The following is a 16,948-nucleotide window of genomic DNA, read 5'->3' as shown; positions in this document are numbered from 1 at the left end:
AGTTTTATTCTTACAGAAGAGTTGTAGAGATAATACAGAGAGCCTCCATATACTCTAACCCAGTTTCCCTCATCAATATCCTCTATTCTCTTATATTATATTCTCCCCTATATTCTCTTACATTAATATGGTACAGTTGTTATAATTAATGAACAATATTGATCTATTATCAACTAAAGTCCATACTTCAAAACCCTAAAACCAAATTAAGCTGTTATCTAGTGTCCCTCTTCTGTCCAGAATACCATCCAGGATACTATATTACATTTAGTTGTCACATCATCTTAAATTGTTTTGTCAGTCTCTATTCCATCCTAGGATCCCTAACCAACTAAATGATGTTTTTAAATTTGCATACACTAAAGTTTATTCCTTCTTTAGTAAAGTTTCGATAAATAAATATATATGTATTTTTGATATTTTTGATAAATAAATATATGTATAGTCATATCTCCCCCATCATTATGTTCATAATAGTTTATCTGCCCTAAAAATTTTCTGATTTCTCTATTCCACTTTCCCAACCTTTCCTGAATCCCTGGTAAACACTGATCTTTTTTTACTGACTCTATAGTTTTGCCTCTTCCAGAATGTCATATAACTGGAAACGTAACATATTCAGACTTTTCAGACTGGCTTAATTAACTTAATTTCCGTGTTGGTTTGTGGCTTGATAGCTCTTTTATTTTTCCCTTTTTTTTACTAAATATTAGTCCATTGTATTGATGTACCATAGTCTTTTTACCCATTCTCCTATTGAAGGACATCATGCTTTCTTCTAGGTTTTGGAAATTATGAATAAAGTTGCTATAACATTCACAAGCAGAATTTTTGTGAACATAATCAGTTGGGTAAACATTTTGGAGAGTGATTTTTAAATTATAGGATTACGTTTCACTTTGTAAGAAACTGTTAAGCTGCCTCCCAGAATGGCTGTACCATTTTACAATCCAACTAGCCATGAATGAGTGTTACTATTGTTTTACATCTTCACCAATATTTAGTACTGTCAGTTGTTTGGATTTTAGACATTCTTTTTTTTTTTTTTTTTTTTTTTTGAGACAGAATCTCTCCGTGTCACCCAGGCTGGAGTGCATGGCACAATCTCAGCTCACTACAAACTCCACCTCCCAGGTTCAAGCAATTCCTCAGCCTCCCGAGTAACTGGAACTACAGGTGTGTGCCACCACACCCAGCTAATTTTTGTATTTTTAGTAGAGACGGGGCTTCACCTTGTTGGCCAGGATGGTCTTGATCTTTTGACCTCGTGATCCACCTGCCTCTGCCTCCCAAAGTGCTGGGATTAAGGTGTGAGCCACCTCGCCTGGCCGGATTTTAGACATTTTTATGGGTGTATAGTGGTATTTCATTGTTGTTTTAACTTGCAATTCCATAATGCCAAATAATGTTAAGCATCTTTTTATATGCCACTGCCATGTATATATCACATTTGCTGAAGTGTCTCTTCAGATCTCTGCCTGTTTTTACAATGGATTTTTTTTGTTTGTTTGTTTGTTTGTTTTTTTTGAGACAGTTTCACTCTGTCACCTAGGCTGGAGTGCAGTGGCACTGCCTCTGCTCACTGCAACCTCTGCCTCCCGGGTTTAAGCGATTCTTCTGCCTCAGCCTCCTGAGTAGCTGGGATTACAGGCGTGAGCCACCATCTGTGCCATCTCACAAAAGTGCTGGTAGAAAATAGCAGACCCAGCTGCCCCATCAATCTTAAAGAAAGCAGCATTTGCTTCAAGTCCCAGGAGGGAGCTGGGCTCCGTGTGGGGAGCGAGCAGTCTAAACACAGCATAAGATTGAAAATTCAAACTGTTTAATGGCAATTATTGATTTTAAATGTGCTTTCTGTAATTCCCCTTTCCTCTCTTTTAGTGGGCAGATCTCGTTAAGTTTTCTAGACATGCTGAGTTACTGAACCTCCGTGTGGTTTAAACTCTTGCCCAACTAAATCTCATGCCCTCTGCATTAGTGTGTGAGGGCTGCCACAACAAAGAACCCCAGACTGGGTGGCCTAAAGAAGAGAAAATTGGTTTCTCACTTCTGGAGGCTGGAGGCCCAAGATCAAGGTGTCAGTGGGGTTGGGGCCTTCTGAGGCCTCCTTGGCTTGTAGATGCCGCCTTCTCCCTCTGTTTACACGGCCTTCTCCCTGTGTGTGTCTGTCTCCTAACTCCTCTTCTTATGAGGACACCAGTCACACTGGATTAGGACCCACCCTAATGACCTCATTTAACCTTAATTATTTCTTTAAAGGCCCTATCTCCAAATACAGTCACATTCAGATGTACTAGGGGTTCGGACTTCAACATGTGAATTGAAGGGGATACAATTCATGCAATTCAGCCCAAAACACCCTCCCTTTCCCAGCGCAGGGGTGAGGAGGTGCCTCAAGAAAGGGAAGAAGGTGGCCTGGTTCTGAGATACCATTACTTCCTCCCTGTCAGAGCCTAACTCCTCTGGTGTTGGGGCCTGGGAAGGACAATGGAAGAGGAGAGGCAGGCACTTGTTACCTGGTCTACAACAGTTGGTGTCCTCTCCTGCTTTTTCTGCCAGTAGTTCCCAGCCTGGCCTTGGTCCTCTTCAGGAAACAGCACATCTGCAAGTTCCTCGGAGGGGTGTGGTGAGCATCCCACCGCACGGCCCCCAGGAGCTGGTTCCCCTTCTTCCTCCATTCGACTCTTCACTCCAACAGAAGCTTCAGTGCCTGTCAAGTGCCAGAGGCCCTCCCCAGAGACCATGCAGCCCTCTTTGAATGCACCAGACAGAGGGATTCGAACCTGGCTATGTCCAGGCTCCTGGAAAACTGTTCTTTCCTTGCCAACCAGATGATGGCCAAGCAGGCTGCTCCAGTTCCCTGCTCAGGGTGGTGCAAGGGCAAACCTGCTCATCTCCTGTGTCAGCAGACATCTAACTAATAGGATGCAAAGAGTTAACCCACATCTTAGAAAGTTTAAGGGAGGTGTCTGGCCTCAACCCATCATTTTTTGAGAACATAAGTTTATTTCACCTATGACCTTTGTTTGGGCTTCATATGCCAATCCCTAGACAATAAGAAAAGTCCCACTCCATTTCTCCGTACCCCCAAAACCATCATGGCCAAGGGCAGTCAGAATCTATCCCTGCTCATTATTGCTATGATAAATGTGGTCCTTGGGAGTCTAGGGAAGTTGGTTAACAAGAGACGGATGCTGGTGATGAACAGTTGAATATGGTGAGATCGGAGCCATATTTGGAGACTGACTTTGCAGTAACAATTTCTGAATCTCTACCTTCCTGCCCTCCATCCTACCATGACTCATTCTGATATTTTAAGTCATAACAAAGCCTTCACACTCATTTCCCAGGGCTCAATAATGGAATCTTAGTCATTTGTGATGCTTCCAAAATCATTTGACATGACAAAGCAGCCTGTGTTCATTATTACAGAGCGGATTCTAGATTCTAAAAAAACAGACGAGGCTCGGCACTGTGGCTCACTCCTGTAATCCCAGCACTTTGGGAGGCTGAGGCAGGGGGATTACTTGAGGTCAGGAGTTCAAGACCAGCCTGGCCAACATGGTGAAACCCTGTCTCTACTAAAATACAAAAATTAGCTGGGCGTGGTGGCAGGCAGCTGTAATCCCAGCTACTTGGGAGGTTGAGGCAGAAAAATCGCTTGAACCTGGAAGGTAGATGTTGCAATGAGCCCAGATTGTGCCACTGCATTCCAGCCTGGGCGACAGAGTGAGACTCTGCCACACACACACACACACACACACACACACACACACACACACCAGACAAATCAGGCCTCTGTCCTTGTATAACTTTGAGTCAACAACAGTCTTCACAGATAATTTTGGTGACTTTCTCACATGGTGAGACCAGCCCTGCCCTGTGTTTTGGAAGATCCTGATATATTTTTCCCAGCCCCCAATTTTTTGGTCTTCAACTGTGAGGCACTGAGCAGAAATCCAGTCAAATGAAAATACCTGCTATTTTGCACGGTCACTGTGATAAACCATATCGTATTTATCATATATTTAGAAGACTTTAAGAGCTAGGTACCAGACAAAACTGAAGAATGGTCACACATCCTGAGTCAGACACTGACCAAAGGCAAGATTGAGACACTGACAGCAAGCAGGACTTTGCTGGCTCCCTGAACTCTGGAGGCTAAGTCCAGACAGACTTAGAGGAACAGCACCTTACCAGCAGCCTCATTGAGAAGGGCTGTATGATTAACTGCTAGAACCACCCCAGTTTGAATAACCAACATAGACATCATGACTTACGTCATGGTGTCCACAGAATCTTGGTCTCGCATGCACACAGGGGGTTTCCACTTCGAAAGGAATGCAAAATACAGAATAGGAGTCTTCCGCTTTATCACAGGATAGTGTGAAAGAAAAATAAATCTTGGGACCCCAAACTCACTAAGCCAAACGGAAAACTCAAGCTGGGAACTGCCTCACACAAATCTGCCTCCCATTTTGTTCCTAAATAAGATACCTCCAAAGCTAAAAGGCTACACACCTCCCTCACAACTTGCCCACTAGGAAATTCCTTGTGGGCCCCAAGACCTTCACCCTGTAACAGTTCTGTTGAATTTCACCCTGACAATGTAAATTCACAGCTGCTTTTCACAGGTGCAGGACAGAAAGTCATCCTTCTGCTCACCGGAGACACGTGCATATCTGATTGCTTCTTCTGCCCTCTGTCTATTTTATCTTATGTAGAAATGCAGATTCACTGAGCTAGATGAATGCATAAGTGACAATTCCTCTACCCTCCTTTTGAGAGATGAAGCCAGCTGGACTTCTTGGGTGGAGTGGGGACTTGGTGAACTTTTCTGTCTTACAAGAGGATTGTAAAATGCACCAGTCAGCGCTCTGTAGCTAGCAAGAGGATTGTAAAAATGCACCAATCAGCACTCTGTAAAATGCACCAATCAGGGTTCTGTAAAACACACCAATCAGCGGGATTGTAAAAGTAGCCAATCACATGGAGGATTGGAAAAAAGGACACTCTCATAGGACAGAAATGGAACATGGTCAGGGCCAATAAGGAAATAAAAGCTGGCCACGCCCCAGTCAGCAGCGGCAACCCCCTCAGGTCACCCTCCAAGCTGTGGAAGCTTTGTTCTTTTGCTCTTCACAATAAACCTTGCTACTGCTCACTCTTTGGGTTTGTGCCATCTTTAAGAGCTATAACACTCACCGAGAAGGTCCGCAGCTTAATTCTTGAATTCAGCGAGACCACAAACCCACCGGAAGGAACCGACTCTGGACACACTTTCACATGCGAACAGTTGATCAAAGACTCAAAAGAATGCAACTGCTTGCCTCTTACTTACCCACACCTTTAAAAAATTTTCTGGGCTGGGCAAGGTGGCTCACGCCTGTAATTCCAGCACATTGGGAAGCTGAGGTGGGCAGATCATGAGGTCAGGAGATCGAGACCATCCTGGCTAACATGGTGAAACCCTGTCTCTACTAAAACTACAGAAAATTAGCCAGGTGTGCTGGCACACACCTGTAGTCCCAGCTACTCGGGAGACTGAGGCAGGAGAATCGCTTGAATCCAGGAGGTGGAGGTTGCAGTGAGCCAGGATTGTGCCACTGCACTCCATTCTGGGCTACAGAGCGAGACTCTGTCTCTCTCTCTCTCTCTCTCTATATATATATATGCACACATACATATAATTTCTCTTTTTCCAATGTCTTCCCTTTCCCCTTTAAATATTGAAGTCCTTCCCTTTCCCCTTTAAATATTGAAGCCCTCAAAATTATCTTTGGAGAAAGACACAGACTTGTCACCTTGTCACCTGGCGCCTGCTCAATCTTGGCAAAATAAACTTCTAAATTGATTGAGACTTGTCTCAGATACTTTTTGGTTTACATAGAAGTAATGTCTTAGATTCAAATCTAAAAATACTTGCAATTAAAAGGCATTCTAAAATCCAGTAATTCTTATTTAAAGCACAGCACCCCAAATTAAGATTGGGGTTATGTGACCCTGCACATGACTGGGAGCCTGATCACTCCCAGATCAGACCTCCTAAGCCAGGGCCTTGAAATTCTTCACCACTTTATTGGGAATGAGCTCCAGAGGGATGTGGGGGAAGACATGGAGGTGCCACAAAGGGGCACAGCCTGTTGAGTGCCTTGTTGCTGTACATGGCCAACTGGACATGACTGGACTTCATCTTGGACACGGTGGCCTTGCTTTCCTTAGCTTGGGAGGCACCTTGCTGGTGGGCTCCAGCACTTGGGCTGAGAGGACTGCAGCTTGACAGCCACACAGACAAACACCTCCATATACACTCTCTGTGCATAGCAGCCCCTCCTCAGGTAGCTGTGAATGCAGCCATAGGGAAACGTGGGTCTACCAGGGAGGCTCTACTCCCCTTGGCTCCCAGATCCTTCTGCACAAAGGGACATGGCCTGTAGGGAAGTGACCAGAGGAGACAAGTAGACAAGGTCAGGCCAGGCTCCTTCTGTAAACATTTGGGCCAGCTGGGGACATGATGATAAACAACCCTGCTATTGAGGAGCTACCAGACTAAGAGGCACAGAGAGCTCATCATCATATAGCACTGCAGGTGCAAGGAGGAGGTGTGCACAGGCCTCCAGGTGAGATGGCAACCAGGTCCTATAAGACACAGGGGAAAACACATTCCTGGGCCCCCCAGCCATTCCCTTCCATGAGTCATCCGTCCTAGGCCTTCAGTGCTTCTCCCCTAGGTGGAGTGGCTCCAGTCACCACCAGCAGCAGGGCTGTGGGCTTTGTAGAAGCTAGGTCTCCTGCAAAGCTAGTTCTAGTCTGCTGTCTGCCAGGGAAGGTACCACAAATACTTGCAAGGAGAAAACTTAGCCCTTCTCAGCAAACTGACACTTTTAAATTCACTTCCCTCCACCGTCCCCCTGCCCCCCATCAAAAGAACACATCAGAGAGCTACTCCGGTGGGCCAGCCATCGAGAGCCCCTCTTCCGTCTTAGATACTCTGCTTGACAGAATGCATTTTGCAGTCACTGTTTCTCCTCCACCTGACTCTCAGCAGGTTTTGGGGCTCTCTCGGCTCCTCACTCCAGGGCAAGGAATGAGCTTGCAGCGTTATTAGAAAATACTGTTCAGACATTTATTGGTAGCTGCTGTCAGGAGTGTTTTCAGATTCACTGGAGAGAGTGAGTTGCTGCCAGCATGAAGCAGGGGCCAGCCCCGCAACAGGGTGGGCAGGTAGGTGGGGCGCGGCTGCCGACAGAGGAGAGCAGAGGGCCTCAGAACGGCTCCTTCCTCTTTCAAAGGATGTACTATGGGGGGTGCTTTGGGCCGGAGCAGTACTTGGCTAACTACTTTTGTATTAGTCTGTTCTTGCGCTACGATAAAAAAAAAAAAAAAAAAAAAAAACCCCAAGACTGGGTAATTTATAAAGAAAAACGGTGGCTGGGTGTAGTGGCTCACGCCTGTAATCCCAGCACTTTGGAAGGCCGAGGTGGGTGGATCACCTGAGGTTAGGAGTTTGAGACCAGCCTGACCAACATGGTGAAACCCCGTATCTACTAAAAATACAAAAAAAAAAATCAGCTGGGCGTGGTGGCACACGCCTATAATCCCAGCTACTAGAGAGGCTGAGCAGGAGAATCGCTTGATCCAGGGAGACGGAGGTTGCAGTGAGCTGAGATCGCGCCATTGCACTCCAGCTCGGACAACAAGAGCGAAACTTCATCTCAGAAAAAGTAAAATAAAATAAAATAAAATAAAATAAAGAAGAAAGGTGTAATTGGCTCACGGTTCTGCAGGCTGTACAGGAAGCATGGCTGGGGAGGCCTCGGGAAACTTGCCATCATGGTGGAAGATGAAGGGGAAGCAGGCATATTTTACGGCAGGAGCAAGAGGAAAAGAGAGGGGAGATGTGCCACGCACTTTTAAACAGCGTGATCTCGTGAGAACTCCTTCAGGAGAACACCACCAAAGGGGTGGTGCTAAACCATTCATGAAGGGTCCACCCCCAGGATCCAATCACCTTTCACCAGGCCCTACCTCCAACATTGGGGATTACAATTGAACATGAGATCTAAGTGGAAATACAGATCCAAACCATATCAACTTTGATTCCAGTTCTGAGCAAAATCCAGTCTCCACTCACAGACTTCGGAGCTAACATAGCTGAAAGAGACCTATTGATGAAAAAGTAAGGGTTGGGGGTCTCCAAGTGTGCAGCCTTGACACTCCTTGAAGGACACTGGGAAATCACTACTGAGAATATTTGGGGGAAGGCTGCCTGCAGGTGCTGAGTTTGCAGAGTGAAGCCCCTTCTTTTGCTTGGTAGTCGCTGACACTCTACTTAGTAATGTCTCTATTACGGGGAGTTTTAGCTTGTTATAAGCCATTTCTCACTATAAGAAGGGCACATGTTCATTACATAAAATGTCAAAATTCAGAAATTTAAGTAGAAGAGTGTCCTGTTTTCCTACCAACCAAAGAAACTTGTTCATATTGTCATGCATTGCTTTAACATCTTCACTCTTTTTAATTTTCAAACTAATTTTTGCACCAACAAGAAAGCATATCTGTTACCAGAACTAAAGCAGCCATAGACTTGGTTCACAGATGAGAACATTTAAACCAGGGCAGAGCTCCATCACCAAGAGCCTCCTGCTTTAACTGACTGGCAAAGAGGAGACAAGCTTCATTCACTGAGATCACGTTTTTCTTTTCTTTGTTTTTTTTGTTTTTGTTTTTGTTTTTTTGAGACGAAGTTTCACTCTTATTGCCCGGGCTGGAGTGCAGTGGGGTGATCTCAGCTCACCGCAACCTCTGCCTCTCAGGTTCAAGCGATTCTCCTGCCTCAGCCTTCCAAGTAGCTGGGATTACAGGTGTCTGCCACCACGCCTGGCTAATTTTTTGTTATTTTTAGTAGACACGGGATTTCACCACGTTGGCCTGGCTAGTCTCGAACTCCTGATCTCTGTAATCCCAGCCTGTAATCCCAACTACTCAGTGGTGTTTTATAACCCTCTTTATATCACCTCGGCCTCCCAAAGTGCTGGGATTACAGGCGTGAGCCACCGCACTCGGCCAGATGTTTCCATTTCTAACCCTGGAGGCATGACCTTCATTAGCACCTATTCCAGGATGCTGCCGCCGGAGGCTTATGCAACACACTAGGCACCAGTTCGCACCCTGCAGTATCCTCTACGTTCAACCAGCACGATGCCAGGGTCCCGGGATCTTGGTCTTTAGGGGGACCAGATAAGACAGTTGGGGAGGAGTCCTTCCCAGACCATCCCCATTGTGGGGACCACCACAAAAGTCGTGCCAAATCCTGTACGTGACAGCTCTCCCTTCCGCCACGTGTAGCAGACTTCCTAGCAGGAAGGGCAGGGAAACAAGATTTGACTCAGAATTGAATCATTTCTCAGGGACTACACAGCTGTGAGTCAGGACCTCTGGTTTCAGCCGTTTGCTCTTTTTTTTTTTTTTTTTTTTTGAGACGGAGTCTGGCTCTGCTGCCCAGGCTGGAGTGCAGTGGCCGGATCTCAGCTCACTGCAAGCTCCGCCTCCCGGGTTCACGCCATTCTCCTGTCTCAGCCTCCCGAGTAGTTGGGACTACAGGCGCCCGCCACCGCGCCTGGCTAGTTTTTTGTATTTTTAGTAGAGACGGGGTTTCACCGTGTTAGCCAGGATGGTCTCGATCTCCTGACCTCGTGATCCGCCCGTCTCTTTATGTAACTTGATTAGGCGGCTGGATCTGGGGTCCTCAGCTTTTCATCAGGAAAACTGGAGATAATCCTGCCTGCTCCACTGGGTTGTTGTGAGGTCAAACAAGAAACGGTGAAAATGTCTGTGGTTGGCCGGGCGCGGTGGCTCACGCCTGTAATCCCAGCACTTTGGGACACCAAGGCGGGCGGATCACCTGAAGTCAGGAATTTGAGACCAGCCTGGCCAACACGGTGAAACCCTGTCTCTACTAAAAATACAAAAATTAGCTGGGTGTGGTGGCAAGTGCCTGTAATCCCAGCTACTTGGGAGGCTGAGGCAGGATAATCGCTTAAACCTAGGAAGTGGAGGTTGCAATGAGCCGAGATCACACCATGGCACTCCAGTGAGCCAGACTCCATCTCAAAAAAAATAAATAAATAAATAAAAGAAAAGAAAGAAAATATCTGTGGTCTGGTAACCACTCAGAGTCAGTTTGATTCTTTGTGAGCATCATCAGTATAGCCAGGCTGACCTCAGAGGAAGGCAGCCATGTCCATGGTGAGATTTTAGCAGGGTAAAGAACTGCTCCTCCCCAAATTACCTCCCCACCTTTCCATATTCCATTGCCATATGGAATGCCTTGGCTAGACATTCATACCACGGATTTCTGTCTTTTTTCTCTCTTAAAACCAGAGCTATAAATATATGTTTCTGAAATTTGTTCAGACATCAAGACTTGGTTCAATACTTGTAACTCGGCAGGTTATAAAGTACAAAGTCAAAATATTCAATAAGGATGTGGGAAAATTTGAAAGCACAATGGAATCAATTTTATTATGTCAAGGATATGCACATGTCATGTAGAATTGCTAATTTGATCCATTAAAGTAAAAAAAAAAAAAAAAAAAAAAAAAAAAAGGCCCGGCACAGTGGCTCATGCCTTAATCCCAGCATTTTGGGATGCCAAGGTGGGTGGATCACTTGAGGTCAGGAGTTTGAGACCAGCCTGGCCAACATGGCGAAACCCCATCTCTACTAAAAATACAAAAATTATCCAGTGTGGTGGTGGGCACCTGTAATCCCAGCTACTCGCTGGAGGCTGAGGCAGGAGAATTGCTTGAACTCCAGAGGCGGAGGTTGCAGTGAGCAGAGATCATGCCACTGCACTCCACTCCAGTGTGAGTGACAGAGATTTCATCTCAAAAAAAAAAAAAAAAAAAAAAGTAGGCAGATTCCAAGGCAGAACCAGCATTCGGTCCATATCCTGGCCTTAATGTTCGTCCCTTTCCCATCCCTACCTTCGACAGGAGCTCATTCAAGAAGTCCAAGGTGGTGAGGTCAGGAGTTCAAGACCAGCCTGGCCAACATACTGAAACTCCATCTTTACTAAAAATACAAAGATTACCTGGGGGTGGTGGCAGGCACCTGTAATCCCAGCTACTCAAGAGGCTGAGGCAGGAGAATCCCTTGAACCCGGGAGGTGGAGGTTGTAGTGAGCCGAGATTGTGCCATTGCACTCCAGCCTGGGCAACAGAGCAAGACTCTATCTCAAAAAATAAAATAAAAAATAAAAAAATAAGAAGTCCAAGATGGGCCTGGAGGACAAAAGGATGATTTACCTCAGTAGCAAGAAATGTAGGCACGGTTGACCAGGCATGGTGGCTCATGCCTGTAATCTCAGCACTGTGGGAGGCCAAGGTGGGTGGATCATGAGGTCAGGAGTTCAAGATCAGCCTGGCCAAGATTGTGAAACCCCGTCTCTACTAAAAATACAAAAAAAAATAGCTGGGCGTGGTGGTGGGTGCCTGTAATCCCAGCTACTCGGGAGGCTGAGGCAGAGAATTGCTTGAACCCAGGAGACAGAGGATGCAGTGAGCCGAGATGGCGCCACTACACTCCAGCCTGGGCGACAGAGCAAAACTCCGTCTCAAAAAAAGAAAAAAAAAAAAACAAAGAAATGTAGGCAGGGTTTTACTCAGGAGAAATGTGAGCTGAGAAGGATGAAGGCCAACTTTTTATTCTAAATGTTAACGCAACTTCTGAGTTGGTCTCAATTTTTAAGCAAATCAGGTTTCAGGTTTTTTTTTTTAACATAACTGAAATAATAATATTGCATCTTTTAAAGTACCAATATTGTGGCCAGGCAAGGTGGCTCATGCCTGTAATCCCAGCACTTTGGGAGGCCGAGGCATGCGGATCACGGGCTCAGGAGTTTGAGACCAGTCTGGCCAACATAGTGAAACCCTTCTCTACTAAAAATACAAAAAGTTAGCTGGGCGTGGTGGCAGGCACCTGTAATTCCAGCTACTCGGGAGGCTGAGGCAGGAGAATCATTTGAACCCGGGAGGCAGAGGTTGCAGTGAACCAAGACTGTACCACTGCACTCCAGTCTGGGCAATAGAGCAAGACTCCGTCTCAAAATAAATAAATAAAATAATGAAGTACCAATATTTTGGTACATAAAAAATGGTATAAACTAAACTGATCTTGCAATCTCTATTAATCCATTCATCCCCTCTTAGAAATATAGTTCCATAAGTTGCTCACAGTTTTTCATCTTAAGATGAAAATTAATTTTGTTTATTTGCTTTATTTGTAAGTCTTTGGTCATTTGATGAGATGAAATGCTTTTAAAACTCAGATTTGGCAGGGCATGGTGGTTTACACCTGTAATCCTAGCACTTTGGGAGGCTGTAGTGGGCAGCTAGCTTGACCCCAGGAGTTCAAGACCAGCCTGGGCAACATAGTGAGACCCCTGTCTCTACAAAAGATACAAAAATTATCTGGGCATGGTGGTACACACCTGTAGTTCCAGCTACTCAAGAAGTTGAGTTGGGAGGATCACCTGAGCCCGAGGAGAAGTGAGGCTGCAGTGAGCCATGATCACACCACTCTACTCTAGTCTGGGTGACAGAGCAAGATCCTGTCTCAAAAATAAATCAATAAATTAGCTGGGTTCGGTGGCTCACACCTGTAATCCAACACTGGGAGGCCATGGTGGGTGGATCACTTGAGGTCAGGAGTTCGAGATCAGCCTGACCAACATGGTGAAGCCCTGTCTCTACTAAAAATACAAAACAAACAAAACAAACAAACAAAAAAAACTATCTGGGCATGGTGGCGCATGCTTGTAATACCAACTACTTGGGAGGTTGAGGCAGAAGAATCGCTTCAACCCAGGAGGCAGAGGTTGCAGTAAGCCGAGATAGTGACATTGCACTCAAGCCTGGGCAACAAGAGTGAAACTCTGTCTCAAAAAAATAAATACATAAAATAAAAGTAAAATAGAAAGAAATAAAACTCAGATTTGGTTCATACACGTCTTCTGCTAGCCTACCCTCAATATCTCCAGGTGCAGGGCATAGGAGGTTCCCCATTTCCTGCCCTACCTCTTCAACCATCCCTGAGTTCCCCTCACATGTAGCACATCTGAGTATGATTAAAAAGCACATAACAGCCTTCTGCCTTGGTGCCTTTGCTCACTGTGCCCACTCCCTCTGCACTGTTGGTGTCTGCCTGGTTGGCACCTCTGATCTTTCACTCTCTTTCTATAGCAGCACCTCTTCCATGAAATCCCTCCTGCCTCCTGCACTTGCCACCCCCAACAGGATAGGTTTCTTCATTTCTATCCCCCTACAAATTTCCATGACACTCCATGGGTGGGAGTGCCAAGAGGGCCAGAAAATGATTCTCTTTCTGCTGGGCCGATCTCCCTCTCCACCGTGGATTCTGGGCAGGTCCTGTGACTTGCTCTAGCCAGTGAAAAATCAAATATGTTACAGAAGACGCTTTCAAAGTGTGTGAGCGCTGGGCTTAGTCTCTTGTTGCTTTTCAGAACCCTCCACCTCCCATGTGAAAAAATCCAGGTTAGCCTGCTGGATGATGAGCGACACATGGCCCAGTCACCCACTCTCATATTATTGGTTGAGCCTACCAACCACCAGATATGGGACTGAGGTCAAAGGAAATAGTCCAGCCACCAGCCAAGCTGCCAAATGACCTTAAGATACATAAGAGAAATCAGCAGAGATCAGTTGAGCTGGCTCAGAACTATCCAACTAATCCTCAGTAACATGAGTTAAATAAAAATGGTTGTTTTAAACCACTAAATTTCGAAGGGTTTGTTACACAGCAAGTGCTAACTTATACACCCTACATAATGTTTGATTAAACTTATTCATTTACTTGTCTTCCTATTCAATAGTGAGTACCTTGAAAGTAGGACTTTTGTGTTTCATTCATCTTTGGACCCATAGCATCTACCACTGGGTATAGAACATGGTAGAAGCTCAATAAATGTTAAGCTCAATAGCATTCATTAGGTCCCTAAGTGAATGAACATAAAAATATTTTACTCGACTAGCTTCCTATTGATTAGGTGGGTTATTATGCAAAGATGAAAGACAACTCTAATGCTTGCTATTTTTCTCTTAAATTTCTAGATTTTAATTTATTTCCTACACAAGATCTAAGAATTTGAGGGAGAATAGTCTCAGTGATTTTGGTTATGCTTTTGGCCACCCTGCTCCTTATCATTGGGTGTTCCAATGTCATTGGCCAGGGACACCACAGAAAAAGCTGCTGCAGTCATCAGTGCATTGGCTCAGAAAGTCCATTCCTCCCCTTGCCTCCTTCAGACCCGTGGACCCTTCCCAAATACCAGCTCCCCTCAGTTCGCAAGTGCTTCGACTTGGTGCCATTGACCTTGACTCAGACCCAGCCACTCCATAGAGCACTGCCACCCTGTGTCCCACAGACCATGGAGATGACTTGATGCAACAAGTCACAAAGAGTTTGGCCCTGCAGTGCCTCCGATCAAACCTTTGGCTGTTTGACCCAGCTGGTTAGGACAGGGAAATGTGTCACCCCTTTTCTGACTCCCTGAACTTTATTAACTTAAAGAGATGTCAGAAGCAACAAACCCTTGTTTTGAAAATGAGTGATTTTGTTTATTTTATTTATTTATTTATTTATTTTTTGAGACATGATCTCACTCTGTCGCCTAGGCTGGAATACAGTGGTGCCACCATAGCTCACTGAAACCTTGACCTGCCTGGCTCAGGTGATTCTCCCACCTCAGCCTCCCGAGTAGATGGGATTACAGGCGCACACCACTACATCTGCCTGATTTTTCTATTTTTTGTAGAGATGAGGTTTCGCCATGTTGCCCAGGCTGGTCTCAAACTCCTGAGCTCAAGGGATCCCCTGGCCTCAGCCTCCCAAAGTGCGGGGATTACAGGCATGAGCCACCACGCCCAGCTCTTGGTTTTTTTAATCTTAATCCCTTAGGAGAAAAACTAACTGTTGTTTTGAGTAGTACAGAAATAAGATTTAAGTATATTGCAAAAAGCTTTGAATTTTGATGTGATTAGTTCAAGTGGAGTTTTATTCCTTCATGAAGGGTGCTGAACACATTTTTTTTAAGGACCTGCTGTCTGTCATACTGATATCGTATTGTTTGGTCAGTCCTAAGATCTCCGTTTTAATGTGAATGCTGGTCAGCTGTGCCTGAATTCCAATGGGAGGAGAGAGTAATGAGGCATTCCCAATCCTCCCCCTTTCTTATTATGGCCTGAGCCAGAATTTCAGATGAACTTTGGAGCGCCCTTGGCCAAAACGAGCAGTCCATTCGTCGGTTGGGGGACTTACAATTTTATTTTTGGTTTACAGAGATTTTCCCAACCACCAAGTAGCAGACAGCAGCTGTGTGCCTTCAATTCAGTCACCACGCTCTCTACCTAGGGATAGCATCAGATCTTGTTGACAAAAAGAGTCCAACTCTGTAAAATATTTGGATAGATTTATTCTGAGCCAAATATGAGTGACCACGGCCCGTGACACAGCCCCAGGAAATCCTGAGAACATGTGCCCCCACATTTTTTCATTTGAATCTTTACATATGCTAGAACAAATCAACAAAGATGCTTAAGTAATTTTCCTGGCAACATGTAAATATAAAGCAAAGCAATGAATGCAGTTTATTGAAAATGTGTGCACTAAGTTTCCATTGATTAAAAACCTTGTCTGAGGTGGTTGGCACAGGGGGAAATAGCTAGGCTATGTTCATCTCAAACACATAGTTAACCGCCTCGTCCTCCTTGTCTCAGCCTTCCAAAGTGCTGAGATCAAAGGTGCGAACCACCACATCCAGCCTAAAATCTCCCTTTGATGGATCACATTAACTCTTTTAAAATGTTTTCTCTAATACATGCCACTTATCTAAATCACAGTCTCCAGATTTAGAGAATTCCATTCAAAGAGAAGGGTGTCCCCATAGCCTTACATAGCAAATAGAGAGATTAGACCTGTAAGAATTTCAGTTAATTAAATTATTACATATAAAATAGCCGGGCGTGGTGGCTCACACCTGTAATCCCAGCACTTTGGGAGGCTGAGGTGGGTGGATCATGAGGTCAAGAATTCAAGACCAGCCTGGCCAAGATGGCAAAACCCCATCTCTACTAAAAATACAATAATTAGCAGGGCGTGGTGGCAGGCGCCTGTAATCCCAGCTACTCGGGAGGCTGAGGCAGGAGAATTGCTTGAACCCAGGAGGCGGAGGATGCAGTGAGCCGAGATCGAGCCATTGTACTCCAACCTGGAGTACAGGACTCCGTCTCAAAAAAAAAAAAAAGTTTCTGGAGCTGCTTTAAAAGAAACAACTTTCCAAGGACCCCTTTTCTTCTCCATCTGCCTAAAATAATTTCTTAATAACTCATACAACATTACAATAATTGTTGTAACATGATATAAGCTTCAATTATTTTATAACACTGGTCCTATTCTTCTTTCAAAACATCATAGCTGACTCAACACTAGATGGATAAGAAATGCTATATTTTGCTTCCCTGATTCTCAAAACCATAAAAAAGCTACAATTTTGAAAAGTTTGATAGAGTAGGCTGGGAAACACTGATGTCACGTTGCAGAAAAATCTAGGCTCTGAAATAACACCACGTCCCACCCAACCCAACCCCACACTAACTGTTTTCCCTTATCTCTGATAGCTGAGTGATTATGTCAGCAAAAAGCAAGAGGATTTTCAAAATGAATGTGCCTCCCAAGAGCTCTCAGTGTACAAGGGTTGATTTTTAATATTATTAAGGCCAGAGTGGTGGCTCACGCCTGTAATCCCAGCACTTTGGGAGGCTGAGGCGGGCAATCATGAGGTCAAGAGTTCGAGACCAGCCTGGCCAACACTGTGAAACCTCGTCTCTACTAAAAGTACAAAAATTAGTTGGGCATGGTGGTGCGTGCT

This window comes from Papio anubis, chromosome 14 (assembly GCF_008728515.1).
Source record: "Papio anubis isolate 15944 chromosome 14, Panubis1.0, whole genome shotgun sequence".
NCBI lineage: Eukaryota > Metazoa > Chordata > Mammalia > Primates > Cercopithecidae > Papio > Papio anubis.
Note: the sequence above shows the minus strand (reverse complement) of the source record.